Genomic DNA, 15538 nt, shown 5'->3' with positions numbered 1-15538 from the left:
TCCCAATGGTACATGGTCCTGAATATAAGATAAAATATATCCTCAGTGGCCGTGTGTCTTCTTAATCAACTTGAGATGGAATAGATTTCTCTCTGTGCTAGAACCACCATTTAGATATTTGCATATTGTGATCATACCTCCTCTAAAGCCGGCCACAGATGGATAGAATATCATCTGGTCCCTGCTGAACCACCCAAGATTCGATTCTTCTATGGGCAGGCTGGTTGCCTTGGGTACAACTAGCCTGTTGGATTATTTACATGCAATTATGGCTGGCAGCTATAGCAGCTACCAGTAATCATTGTAGTCTGCTGGCTGGGAATGCTTCCTGCCTGCAGTACAAAATAGTGCTGCGAGAGGGATTCCTCCATCACCACTGACTGTGTTGAAGGGGTAATTGAGTTATTTTTTTTAGTCTCCAGGAAGCAAAGTGCCAAGGTCTTGTCCACAGCTGGGGAAACAAGCAGAGGGGTAGCCAGGCAAAAATTTAGAGAAAATACCATCACATAAGTACTTTGCAATTTGTTTCTATTGCTAATATGCTATGAGAGGAAGCTTTAGTTATTGCCCTTATATCGTCCCAATCCTCCAGCTCCAATTGTGCTTTGAAGTCCACAGCTCATTTTGAGGCATAGGAAGGTAAACTATCCAGCAAGGAGGTAAGATGAGAACACAGTTTGGATATAATGCCCAGAAAATATTCTCGGGGGAATTTGAGGCATTTCTTGTAGGGCAGAGAATGTTTTCAGGCCTGTTTCTGTTGTTAGATCCCGTACACATGTCAAACCCAGTACTTGCCATAACTGGAACGAGACAGGACCAGAGTAGGCTGGATGAAAAGATGGGTGGTTATAGAAGGAAAGTATGGGACTATGAGGAGACATTAAGTAAAAAGGACCTCTTAGTTTATCTTACAAAGCAAAGGAGTGTTGGGTTATCGGATTGACTATAAACCCACAGTCGATTCAGTCATTCAAGCAAAGAATATATTTATTAGTTCACAAAATTAAACAAAAATTACTAAAATAAAAATTCTACTGGTGTGTAGCCAGCTTTAGTATTCGACTATTATAAACCTTTGCACAGCAAGACTCTGATTGTGACAGGGATGGTTAGCACTATGAATCAGTCAGGGCTTTATTACTTTGCCTAATGCTGTCAGGTTAACACTGTAATTTTGCTTACAGGAGGTGAGAGCACAGGGATCTCTTCAATTTGACATTCCACCATCCTTTTGTATTAAAATAGCCTGCATACAATTACAGTATTGGCTCACCTTTTCACAAAAAATTAAAAGGTAAACTAACACACTACACCCTCCTCACACTCCTACGGTAGTCCACACTGAACATATGTCCTTCATTGATTCTTCTTCCTCCAGTGCAGCCAGTGTAGCAGTCTAGGCATCTGAAAAATGCTATATATGGCCCATCGTAATGTTTGCAATGGTGAGCGGACATTGTTCAGTGCCAGCATTGTCAGTGACCAATGAGAATCTCTCAGAGCCCTCTTTGTTCAAGGATGCCGAAGGATCAGAAAAGCATGGCTTTTAAATGCCTAGCAAGTGCAGTGAGGAGCGGAGGTGTGGGGAAGGTGTTGTGAGTTAGTTCAGATTTTCAATCTTTCTGAAAAGGTGAACCGATCCTCTAAAGGAGAAGTATGGAATAGGCTAAATAAATTCACAAATATTACCATGATTGTGAATCAGCTGTTATTTTTTCCTCTGCCCTTCTGTTTTTACAGCAGGGGCACTTCGTCTGTCATGTAGGTCCCAATAATGGTCCGTTTGCTGTTTGAAAGTTTAAAGGGGGTGGTTACAAATTCCTTCTGTCCCACCTCCACTGGGAGATGTGGTCACACCTACTCAGCAGGCAAACACCTGAACAGTAAAAGAGTTCATGCACTGTGCTATTCCTGTGCATAGTGGAAAATACATAAAAGGTGTAAACATGGCTGTATCACAGTCTCAATACAGGCAGCACAGCTCCTCTCCCCCTTCTCCCTCTCCCTTCTCCTCTCACACAACACACAGCTCAGATTGATTCTCTTAAAGACAGCCTCTATCTGCTCACTGCTATTGCTGCACAGCCATTTTTATCAGGGAACTTCATATGTGAGAACTACAGCATAGCAGGCAGCTACACAGTGTGCAGATAGAGGCTGTCTGTAAGAGAATCGATCTGAACTGTGTGTTGTGTGAGAGGAAGAGGGAGGGGGGAGGAGGGGAAGAGCCAACATCAGTCAAACACAGGAGAAGGAAAGGAGGTGGATCCAGACAAGATTGTCACCATAAGAATCCAGAGAAGACTGTAGCCCCTTCTACAGGTATTTACTTTGATTTTAACGGAAAGGATGTACTTCTCAGAGGGCTGGAAATACATTTATGCATTAGTAGCTCACAGGGAATAGGATGAAGCTAAGAAAAGGAAACCCATACTTCTCTTTTAAACATCATTCAAAAAGAACCTACAGAAAAAAAGTTGTGGATCGTACCCCATTTAACCAGCAAGCTACAAAAAAATTTCAGCTATCCTCTCTTTGCTACCTTTTGTCTTCACCACAGTTGTTGAATGATTCCTGGTGTTTTTAAATGATTCTTCATGAAATGCTGTTACAAACATCATAACCTCTATATCTGGCGGCTTCAAATACAATGTGACTGTTTAACCTTTGAAAACAGCATGTGCTGCAACAGAGGTGTAGAATCTATGTAGTTGAACTATACTATAGCATCTGTTAGTATATAAAGTGGAACTTTCTTTTTTAGGTCCTTGATATGAATGTGAAACAGATCAGCTTCATGTAGTTGTGTTTGAAAAAGTTACTGCAGCCTTAACTGCTAATTACATATACAACTTAAGCTTCTTCCTCAGCCTTTTATCCCAATAAAAGCCTCCCAGACACAGTAGGGTATATACTGTCATAGCGGCTTTGGGGCCCAGGAGCATAAAAGGTCTGGTGAGCCCAGATTTTAAAATAGAATAATCAACCCAATATGTTAGTCTGTTCCTACTATGCAGACAGATCCTTCTTGTATTATTATTATTATACAGGATTTATATAGCGCCAACAGTTTGCGCAGCACTTTACAAAATGAAGGTAGACATTACAGTTACAATACAATTTGGTACAAGAAGAAACAGAGGGCCCTGCTCGTTAGAGTTTACAATATAGGAGGAAGGGTTGAGTGATACAAAAGGTAATACCTGTGGGGGGATGAGCTGATGGAGGAAATAAATGGCGGTTTACTAGGTAGAAGCAGGATAGACTTCTTTAAAGAGAAAGGTTTTCACGGATCGTCTAAAGGTGGATAGATTAGGAGACAGCCAGAGAGATTGGGGTAGGGAGTTCCATAGGATGGGAGAAGCTCGGGAGATGTCCTGGAGGCGAGCATGGGAGGAGGTGACACGGGAACTAGAGAGTAGAAGGTCTTGGGTGGATTGAAGAGAGCAGTTTGGTTGATATTTTCAGACCAGGTTGGTGATGTAGCTGGGGCAGAGTTGTGGATGGCTTTGTAAGTTGTTGTTAGTATTTTGAATTTTATTCGTTGGGCGAGTGGAAGCCAGTGGAAGGATTGGCAGAGAGGGGTAGCAGACACTGAACGGTTGGTAATGGATGAGCCTGGTAGCAGTATTCATGATGGACTGGAGGGGGGATAGCCTATGTAAAGGTAAGCCAATGAGAAGGGAGTTGCAGTAGTCAAGACGAGAGATTACCAGGGAGTGAATTAGGAGCTTTGTGGTATCATTGGTTCAAAAGGGGCATATTCTGGAGATGCTGTGGAGGTTGAGGCGGCATTATTTGGATGTGGGATTGGATGTGGGCCTGAAAAGATAGTTCAGAATCCGGGGTTACACCTAGCACCCTGGCATGCAGGGACGGGTTGATAGTGGTGCTATTGATCCTGACCGAGAAATCAGGGGAATAGGCACGTGGGGGAGGAAATATTATGAGCTCAGTTTTGGATAGATTGAGTTTTAGGAAGTGGTGTGACATCCAGTCTGTATGTTACTCCATTTATTGGCTACAGTTTTAGGAACTGTTTATCTACCCATCTCACATACCACCAATGTACAGGGAATGTTTGGAGGTCATTAGATAGGACACCTGTGCAAATCAAGCTTTTTATTGGGAGGGCATAAATGGCCCCCACCGTTGTGTAAGTGGGCATATGCAGCATGTAATGAGGTGCATCCAGTTCTATTTGAGATACTTCACAGATACTTTAGAATGTGTCTGGGTGCTTCTGACATCCTTCTGAGCTCCTTCTTATCCGCTTCTGATCTCCATTTAAGTTACTTCAAGTTGCATTTGTATGCATGTTGACTTGTATGTGAGGAAAAACAGTTCTGATGTGAACAAATGGCCATGTACACAAACAATAAATTATGCTTTTTATTGGTGGGCATAACACACTCCTCATAACACACTCCTCACCTCTGACCACCAATGTAAGAACTTGTATTGGGGGAGGCACTAATGTAATGGTTGCAGTTTTGGTTAGTGGGCGGCACAGTGGCTTAGTGGTTAGCATGTTTGCCTTGCAGTAAATGGGTCATGGGTTCGATTCCTGACCATGGTGCCTCCTACATGGAGTTTGCATGTTCTCCCTGTGCCAACATGTTGGTCCATCACAAGTGCCACTGAATAAACTGTCAATCCCACATGATCCACTATCTCTCACCTGGAGAGCACAGTGGCTAAATGGTTAGCACATTTGCCTGGCAGTACTAGGGTTGCTGGTTTGAATCCCAACCACGGTGCCACCTGCCTGGAGTTTGCATGTTCTCCCTATCCCTGTGTGGGTTTCCTCTGGGTACTCTGGTTTCCTCCCACACACCAAAGACATGCTGGCAGGTTAATTGGATCCTGTCTAAATTGGCCCTAATATGTGTATGTATGAATGTAAGTTAGGGACCTTAGATTGTACACCCCTTGAGGGTTAGGGACTGATGTGAATGTTCAATATATATGTGTAAAGCGCTGCGTAAAATTGACAGCGCTATATAAGTACCTGAAATAAATAAATAAAGCAGTCAATGACCACCATAAAAAGAAGGTAGGTAAGAAAGGTTACTAATGGCTGGGGTGAGTAAAGACTTGACAGACCCCATCAAAGATTTTCCATGGGGCCCTGTAGTTTGTAGTTATGCCCCAGGGCAAGAACAAAACTCTAATGTTTAATGAAACAGTGACAATGCTCTAGCTTGCCATGCACTGTGTTATATTTGTTAGGCTAGACAGCTTGGGAGCAGCGATTTTTTTTTTTGTTCATGCCAAAAACAAACAAAATAATATTGTAACATAGAATAGTGATGGCAAAAACAGACCAAGTGTTCCATCGAGTCTGCCCTTTTTTTTGGGGGGGTTTGTATTAAAGGATAAGTTCACCTTTGGGAACATGTTACCCATATTTAGGGTGGAAAATGTAACAAGTTCACACTCCCGGAGCCACTGCCCACTCTGCTGCATCTAGTGTTAGCTAGCAGGGGATCTTCTCCCCCTACTTGTTGTCACTATTTTTTAAAAAACACGGCCATGTGGGGCTCCATCCGCTGGACACGTTATTCATTCATAGAATTCTGTGAATGGCAAACTTCAAGTACCAGTAGCCTTTGCGTCTGTCAGCTTGTAGTCCTCAAAGAACTGCATGTAAAAAGACAAACAGAGGCCACACAGGCCTAGTGCATTACCTTTAAAAATTGGTTTATGGTATAAAAAGTGATATACTCACAAAGAAATAAAAGTCAAAGGCACATCATAAGAAATACAGCAAGGTCCAATCTCCCTGGAAAGTGCCTTGTCGGGGACTATAGACCTCCAAATGGCTGATGCTTTTCGAGGCAATGCCTCTTCCTCCGAGCCGATACCAATATCACTCGTTTTTTCTTGTAGTTGTTAAAGAATTACCACGGCGCTGTTGAGCGCTGTGGCAGTTCATTGTCTCTTCCTCTCAGTGTGTAGCTGCCTGCCTGTACGATGTACGAACACACAAATACACTGAGAAGTCTGCAGGAATCCGGCATGGCATCCACAACCGGCTGATCACAATACTTTCTAGGCTCCTAGTAAAAAAATAATAAATGCACATTTTTTTTACCTGCAAAAGGATGTGCATTTACTATTTTTTTTAAAAGGTGAACTTATCCTTCAAAGTGACAGTGGCATTACTTAACACTTTGCAGGCTTTCTATATTTATTATTTATTTATTTCAAGTACTTATATAGTGCCATCAATTTATGCAGCGCTTTACACATATATATTGTACATTCACATCAGTCCCTAACCCTCAAGGGGTGTACAATCTAAGGTCCCTAACTTACATTCATACATACACATATTAGGGCCAATTTAGACAGGATCTAATTAACCTACCAGCATGTCTTTGGAGTGTGGGAGGAAACTGGAGTTCCCCGGAGGAAACCCATGCAAACTCCAGGCAGGTGGTGCCGTGGCTGGGATTCAAGCCAACGACCCTAGTACTGCCAGGTGGAAGTGCTAACCATTTAGCCACTGTGCTACCCCACATATAATTAAAATGTATTAAACTAGTACTTACTATTGCTGGCATTGATATTTATTGGTTGGGGGGGGGTTGAGTAAAGGACACTGCAAATTTGTTTTACCTCTGACACTTCCAGGGAGTGTTAGAGGCTTTGTCAGTAAGGCAGTGAGAACGATGCTCCCTTCCTTCTCTTCCCAAGCCCCGATGTCACCAGCTTTGATGTATACAGCATTGCCTGTGATGCCTGTAACACTTTGTGATATCAGTGGTAAATTGGGCGAGATAGCAGATTCATGTAATTCACCAATGTCACTGGCAGTGAGCAGACTCCCACACATAGCTGTAGGCAGTCTGCAATGACAGCGCAGTTGCTGTGTGTATGAAAGATAGCTGTGCACTCGTAAACTGGCTGTACATGGAGCAATCTTTGGCCCAAATGATTTATTACAGGTACTTATAAAGCACCAGCAATTTATGCATTACTTCATATACAGTATACAGGGGTTAGACAAAAAAAATGTAAACATTATGTGATTTGCAGGTATGAAAGTAACGACATGTTTCGCATTGAAAGTGGACGTGATGTACAATTCTTTTGCTTCCACTTTGTGATGAGACACCTAGCTAACAGGTGCGAAGCCTCACTTTCTTCATTCACAACGTTTTCCTGGAAATTGTATATGCTGTACCTTTCGTACTGTACCTCATGACATGGCAAATAAATTGGCAACTTCAGTCGCAGAGGCACCAGCTAAGCGGGCACCAACAATTTGCCTTCTTTGAAGCTCAGTAAGCTCAGACATGACTCTGCATTTCTAGCAGCGCATGCAGTGAATGATGAAAGTGAGGCTTCCCGCCGGTTAGCTAGGTGTCTCATCACACAGCGGAAGCAAAAGAGTGTTACATCACCTCTGCTTTCAAAGTGAAACATGTCATCACTTTCCCGCCTGCAGATCATGTAGTGTTTCCCTTTTTTCCCCAAACCCCTGTATATTGTACATTCACATTAGTTCCTGTCCTTAACCAGTTGCCGCCCGGCCGCCATCTGGCTACAGCTCGTCCCTCTGGGTGGACGCCATATGGCGTCCTTTCCAGAACACGCATTGAGCATGCCCGCATGCCTGCAGGGCCACACTCTGGCGAGATCTGTCACTGGCCATGTACCTCAGCCAATGACAGATCTGCCAGTACCATGTACCTGCTGTGACCAATCACAGCAGGTCACATGACAGTTGTATACAATGGATGGCTTCCTTTCATGCCATCCATTGTATACAAGTGTGTCTAGCTGTGAATGGTTACAGCGATCACATGCACAAGCAGGGCAAATCACAGCCCAGCTGTGTCATGTGATTAGCCATGGCCAATCACAGCTAATCACGAAGAAAAAACCTCTGAATGAATCGATTTCATTCAGGTAACTGCTTGCTTATAGCAAAGTAATTCTTTGCTATAAGCAATCAAATTGTGTAAAAAAAATACTGATCACTTTCCCAAAGTAGTACAATGTTACTATGGTAACAATATACTACTTTGGTCATAGTGCAATATGAAAAAAAAAATCTTAAAAAATAAAAAAATAAAAAATTTTTGTTCTTTTTAAATTAACATTTTTTGTACTGTCACCAGTCAGTGTCCCTGATCAAAATAGTGAAAATATTGTTTTTCATTTCTTCATTTTCCAAAAAATAATAACAAAAAAATTACTACATCAAAAATCTCGCCATTTCTCTTATGAAGTACGTCGGACTGTCTACTTTGCAAAAAGGGGTCATTTGGGGGATATCTATACTGTTCTGACATTCTTGGACCTCAAGAAATTAGATTGGCTGTCAGTACTTCAGGATGCATCAATTTTCAGATATATCCCATAGTTTGTGAACTCTATAACTTTCCTACAGATTAAATAATAAATAGTAATTTGGGTTATTTTCACCAAAGACATGTAGCAGAATACATTTTGGCCTAAATTTATGAAGAACAATTATTTATTTGCAAACTTTTATAACAGAAACAAAGAAAAACGTGAGTTTTGTTTTCTAAATTTTCGGTCATTATTTGTTAATTTAGCAAAAAATAAAAACCCCAGTGATGATTAAATACCACCAAAAGAAAGCTCTAGTTGTGTGAAGAAAATTTTAGTTTGGGTACAGTGTTGTATGACCGCGCAATTGTCATTCAAAGTGTGAAAGCGCTGAAACCTGAAAATTGGCCTGGGCAGGAAGGGGGTAAAAGTGCCCTGTATGGAAGTGGTTAAGGAGCTTACCGTCTAAGGTTCCAATTCACTTTCATACATACACGTACAGGGGCCAATTTAGACAGGAGACAATTAACCTACCAACATGTCTTTGGAGTGTGGGAGGAAATCAGAGCACCCAGAGGAAACCTACACATGGAGAACATGCGAACTCTAGGCAGGTAGTTCAGTGTTTGGGATTCAAGCCAATGACTCTAGTACTACCAGGCAGAAGTGCTAACCACTTATCCAAGTTTGCCCACTCTGTGGGTGGCCCTGTTGACACCTTTCTGTTCCACATCCATTTTTTTCCAACTGAAAAAAATTGAAGAAGCTGGGCAGAAAATTGTTGGCTTAACAGCACTTGAATCTATTCAGATGCAGGCAATGTTGGGGTATTTTGAGAGACGGTGGCGACAGCTGTCAGAATTCAATATCCCCAGTCCATCTACCCTGTTTTGCATGTTTAGAACGCCCTGTGAGTATGATCAGCTTTAAGAACAGTGTAAAGGTCTCTGCAACTCAAAACTTCTGCACTGACATTACAGATTGCCCAAAGTTGTCTGAGAGCAGTGAGTGAGATTCTGCTGACTTGGCTGCCTTGCCAAAAAACTGAAGAAAGTTGCAGCGTCTTTGTACTTTAAAAACATAACTAATAAATGCATCAAGGTCAGCAATTATAAGTACTAATTTAGGTAGTTTTAATCATATAACAAGCTTTTACAGTGTTAGGTTGTTACTAGAGATGAGCGAATCGAACCAGGCGAAGTGGAATTCGTTTCGAATTTCAGGAAAAATTTGATTCGCGGCGAATCCGAATATTAGCATACTTCGGGTGCGCGAATCGGATTTTTCCCGATCACCCGGCAAAAGTGTCCCTGCAGAGAGCTCCGCTATTTCTGACAGTTCTCTGACAGTTCCTTCACATGTACAGCGGTTGAAACATTGTATCTATTTGTTTCCATTTAGGATACAGATGTTTTTATTCGGAAATAGATACAATGTTTCAACCGCTGTAAATGTGAAGGAACTGTCAGAGAACTGTCAGAAATAGCGGAGCTCTCTGCAGATACACTTTTTGCTGTACTGGAATACTAAATGTGAAGGAACTGTCAGAGAACTGTCAGAAATAGCGGAGCTCTCTGCAGAAATAGCGGAGCTCTCTGCAGATACACTTTTTGCTGTACTGGAATACTTCTTCTTTTCATTCTTCTTTTCATTCTTCTCATTCTTCTTTTCATTCTTCTTTTCATTCTTCTTCTCATTCTTCTTGTATCTATTTGTTTCCATTTAGGATACAGATGTTTTTATTCGGAAATAGATACAATGTTTCAACCGCTGTAAATGTGAAGGAACTGTCAGAGAACTGTCAGAAATAGCGGAGCTCTCTGCAGATACACTTTTTGCTGTACTTGAATACTTCTTCTTTTCATTCTTCTTTTCATTCTTCTCATTCTTCTTTTCATTCTTCTTTTCATTCTTCTTCTCATTCTTCTTTTCATTCTTCTTCTTCTTTTCATTCTTCTTTTCATTCTTCTCATTCTTCTTTTCTTCTTCATGAAAAGAAGAATGAGAAGAGAATGAAAAGAAGAATGAAAAGAAGAATGAGAAGAATGAAAAGAAGAATGAAAAGAAGAAGAAGAATGAAAAGAAGAATGAAAAGAAGAAGAAGAATGAAAAGAAGAATGAGAAGAAGAATGAAAAGAAGAATGAGAAGAAGAATGAGAAGAATGAAAAGAAGAATGAGAAGAATGAAAAGAAGAATGAAAAAAAGAAGAAGAAGAATGAAAAGAAGAAGAATGAAAAGAAGAATGAAAAGAAGAAGAAGAATGAAAAGAAGAATGAGAAGAAGAATGAAAAGAAGAATGAAAAGAAGAATGAGAAGAATGAAAAGAAGAATGAAAAGAAGAAGAAGAATGAAAAGAAGAATGAGAAGAAGAATGAGAAGAATGAAAAGAAGAATGAGAAGAATGAAAAGAAGAATGAAAAGAAGAAGAAGAAGAATGAAAAGAAGAAGAAGAATGAAAAGAAGAAGAAGAAGAATCTTTTCATTCTTCTCATTCTTCTTTTCATTCTTCTTCTTCTTCTTCTTTTCATTCTTCTTCTTCTTTTCATTCTTCTTTTCATTCTTCTTCTTCTTCTTTTCATTCTTCTTCTTCTTTTCATTCTTCTTTTCATTCTTCTTCTTCTTATTTTCATTCTTCTCATTCTTCTTTTCATTCTTCTCATTCTTCTTTTCATTCTTCTTCTTCTTCTTTTCATTCTTCTTCTTCTTTTCATTCTTCTTTTCATTCTTCTTCTTTTCATTCTTCCTCTTCTTCTTTTCATTCTTCTTTTCATTCTTCTTCTTCTTTTCATTCTTCTTCTTCTTCTTTTCATTCTTCTCATTCTTCTTTTCATTCTTCTCATTCTTCTTTTCATTCTTCTTTTCATTCTTCTTCTCATTCTTCTTTTCATTCTTCTTCTTTTCATTCTTCTTTTCATTCTTCTCATTCTTCTTTTCTTCTTCATGAAAAGAAGAATGAGAAGAAGAATGAAAAGAAGAATGAAAAGACGAAGAAGAATGAAAAGAAGAATGAGAAGAATGAAAAGAAGAATGAAAAGAAGAATGAGAAGAATGAAAAGAAGAATGAAAAGAAGAAGAAGAATGAAAAGAAGAATGAGAAGAAGAATGAGAAGAATGAAAAGAAGAATGAGAAGAATGAAAAGAAGAATGAAAAGAAGAAGAAGAAGAATGAAAAGAAGAATAAGAATGAAAAGAAGAATGAAAAGAAGAAGAAGAAGAATCTTTTCATTCTTCTCATTCTTCTTTTCATTCTTCTTCTTTTCATTCTTCTTCTTTTCATTCTTTTCATTCTTCTTCTTCTTTTCATTCTTCTTCTTCTTTTCATTCTTCTTTTCATTCTTCTTCTTCTTCTTCTTCTCATTCTTCTCATTCTTCTTTTCATTCTTCTTCTTCTTTTCATTCTTCTTCTTCTTTTCATTCTTCTTTTCATTCTTCTTCTTTTTCTTTTCATTCTTCTTCTTCTTTTCATTCTTCTTTTCATTCTTCTTCTTCTTCTTTTCATTCTTCTTCTTCTTTTCATTCTTCTTTTCATTCTTCTTCTTCTTTTCATTCTTCTTCTTCTTCTTTTCATTCTTCTTTTCATTCTTCTCATTCTTCTTTTCATTCTTCTTTTCATTCTTCTTCTCATTCTTCTTTTCATTCTTCTTCTTCTTCTTTTCATTCTTCTTTTCATTCTTCTCATTCTTCTTTTCTTCTTCATGAAAAGAAGAATGAGAAGAAGAATGAAAAGAAGAATGAAAAGAAGAATGAGAAGAATGAAAAGAAGAATGAAAAGAAGAAGAAGAATGAAAAGAAGAATGAGAAGAAGAATGAAAAGAAGAATGAGAAGAAGAATGAGAAGAATGAAAAGAAGAATGAAAAGAAGAAGAAGAATGAAAAGAAGAATGAGAAGAAGAATGAAAAGAAGAATGAGAAGAAGAATGAGAAGAATGAAAAGAAGAATGAGAAGAATGAAAAGAAGAAGAAGAAGAATGAAAAGAAGAAGAAGAATGAAAAGAAGAATGAAAAGAAGAAGAATGAAAAGAAGAATGAGAAGAAGAATGAAAAGAAGAATGAAAAGAAGAATGAGAAGAATGAAAAGAAGAATGAAAAGAAGAAGAAGAATGAGAAGAAGAATGAAAAGAAGAATGAGAAGAAGAATGAAAAGAAGAATGAGAAGAATGAAAAGAAGAATGAAAAGAAGAAGAATGAAAAGAAGAAGAAGAATGAAAAGAAGAATGAAAAGAAGAAGAAGAATCTTTTCATTCTTCTTTTCATTCTTCTTCTTCTTCTTTTCATTCTTCTTCTTCTTTTCATTCTTCTTCTTCTCCTTTTCATTCTTCTTCTTCTTTTCATTCTTCTTTTCATTCTTCTCATTCTTCTTTTCATTCTTCTCATTCTTCTTTTCATTCTTCTTCTTCTTCTTCTTTTCATTCTTCTTCTTCTTTTCATTCTTCTTCTTCTTCTTTTCATTCTTCTTTTCATTCTTCTTCTTCTTTTCATTCTTCTTCTTCTTTTCATTCTTCTTTTCATTCTTCTCATTCTTCTTTTCATTCTTCTCATTCTTTTTTTCATTCTTCTTTTCATTCTTCTTCTCATTCTTCTTTTCATTCTCCTTCTTTTCATTCTTCTTTTCATTCTTCTCATTCTTCTTTTCTTCTTCATGAAAAGAAGAATGAGAAGAAGAATGAAAAGAAGAATGAAAAGAAGAAGAATGAAAAGAAGAATGAGAAGAATGAAAAGAAGAATGAAAAGAAGAATGAGAAGAATGAAAAGAAGAATGAAAAGAAGAATGAGAAGAAGAATGAAAAGAAGAATGAGAAGAAGAATGAGAAGAATGAAAAGAAGAATGAGAAGAATGAAAAGAAGAATGAAAAGAAGAAGAAGAAGAATGAAAAGAAGAATAAGAATGAAAAGAAGAATGAAAAGAAGAAAAAGAAGAATCTTTTCATTCTTCTCATTCTTCTTTTCATTCTTCTTCTTTTCATTCTTCTTCTTCTTTTCATTCTTCTTCTTCTTCTTTTCATTCTTCTTCTTCTTTTCATTCTTCTTTTCATTCTTCTTCTTTTCATTCTTCTCATTCTTCTTTTCATTCTTCTTCTTTTCATTCTTCTTTTCATTCTTCTTCTTCTTTTCATTCTTCTTCTTCTTCTTTTCATTCTTCTTTTCCTTCTTCTTTTCATTCTTCTCATTCTTCTTTTCATTCTTCTTTTCATTCTTCTTCTCATTCTTCTTTTCATTCTTCTTCTTCTTCTTTTCATTCTTCTTTTCATTCTTCTCATTCTTCTTTTCTTCTTCATGAAAAGAAGAATGAGAAGAAGAATGAAAAGAAGAATGAGAAGAATGAGAAGAAGAATGAAAAGAAGAAGAAGAATGAAAAGAAGAATGAGAAGAAGAATGAAAAGAAGAATGAGAAGAAGAATGAGAAGAATGAAAAGAAGAATGAGAAGAATGAAAAGAAGAATGAAAAGAAGAAGAAGAAGAATGAAAAGAAGAAGAAGAATGAAAAGAAGAATGAAAAGAAGAATGAATGAAAAGAAGAATGAGAAGAAGAATGAAAAGAAGAATGAGAAGAATGAAAAGAAGAATGAAAAGAAGAAGAAGAATGAAAAGAAGAATGAGAAGAAGAATGAAAAGAAGAATGAGAAGAATGAAAAGAAGAATGAGAAGAATGAAAAGAAGAATGAAAAGAAGAAGAAGAATGAAAAGAAGAAGAGAATGAAAAGAAGAATGAAAAGAAGAAGAAGAAGAATCTTTTCATTCTTCTCATTCTTCTTTTCATTCTTCTTCTTCTTCTTTTCATTCTTCTTCTTCTTTTCATTCTTCTTTTCATTCTTCTTCTTCTTCTGAGGGTGAGGATGAAGAAGAAGAAGAAGAAGAAGAAGTAGGATGAAAATAAGAAGAATTCCAAGCCGGCAAAAAGTGTATCTGCAGAGCTCCTCTATTTCTGACAGTTCTCTGACATTCACATTTACAGCGGTTGAAACATTGTATCTATTTGTTTCCATAAATGGAAACAAATAGATACAATGTTTCAACTGCTGTAAATGTGAATGTCAGAGAACTGTCAGAAATAGCGGAGCTCTGCAGATACACTTAGCGGAGCTCTGCAGATACACTTTTTGCCGGCTTGGAATTCTTATTTTCATCCTACTTCTTCTTCTTCTTCTTCTTCTTAATCCTCATCCTCAGAAGAAGAGGATGAGGATGAGGATGAAGAAGAAGAAGAAGTAGGATGAAAATAAGAAGAATTCCAAGCCGGCAAAAAGTGTATCTGCAGAGCTCCGCTAAGTGTATCTGCAGAGCTCTGCTATTTCTGACAGTTCTCTGACATTCACTCCATACAGCGGTTGAAACATTGTATCTATTTGTTTCCATTTATGGAAACAAATAGATACAATGTTTCAACCGCTGTATGGAGTGAATGTCAGAGAACTGTCAGAAATAGGCTATTTCTGACAGTTCTCTGACATTCACTCCATACAGCGGTTGAAACATTGTATCTATTATGGAAACAAATAGATACAATGTTTCAACCGCTGTATGGAGTGAATGTCAGAGAACTGTCAGAAATAGCAGAGCTCTGCAGATACACTTAGCGGAGCTCTGCAGATACACTTTTTGCCGGCTTGGAATTCTTCTTATTTTCATCCTACTTCTTCTTCTTCTTCTTCTTCATCCTCATCCTCTTCTTCTTCTTCTGAGGATAAGGATGAGGATGAAGAAGAAGAAGTAGGATGAAAATAAGAAGAATTCCAAGCCGGCAAAAAGTGTATCTGCAGAGCTCCGCTAAGTGTATCTGCAGAGCTCCGCTATTTCTGACAGTTCTCTGACATTCACTCCATACAGCGGTTGAAACATTGTATCTATTTGTTTCCATTTATGGAAACAAATAGATACAATGTTTCAACCGCTGTATGGAGTGAATGTCAGAGAACTGTCAGAAATAGCCTATTTCTGACAGTTCTCTGACATTCACTCCATACAGCGGTTGAAACATTGTATCTATTTGTTTCCATTTATGGAAACAAATAGATACAATGTTTCAACCGATTTATGGAGTGAATGTCAGAGAACTGTCAGAAATAGCGGAGCTCTGCAGATACACTTAGCGGAGCTCTGCAGATACACTTTTTGCCGGCTTGGAATTCTTCTTATTTTCATCCTACTTCTTCTTCTTCTTCTTCTTCTTCATCCTCATCCTCAGAAGAAGAAGAAGAGGATAAGGATGAGGATGAAGAAGAAGAAGAA

The sequence above is a fragment of the Staurois parvus genome, unplaced genomic scaffold (assembly GCF_062004578.1).
Source record: "Staurois parvus isolate SC_StPar_1 unplaced genomic scaffold, SC_StPar_1.0 ptg001134l, whole genome shotgun sequence".
NCBI lineage: Eukaryota > Metazoa > Chordata > Amphibia > Anura > Ranidae > Staurois > Staurois parvus.
Note: the sequence above shows the minus strand (reverse complement) of the source record.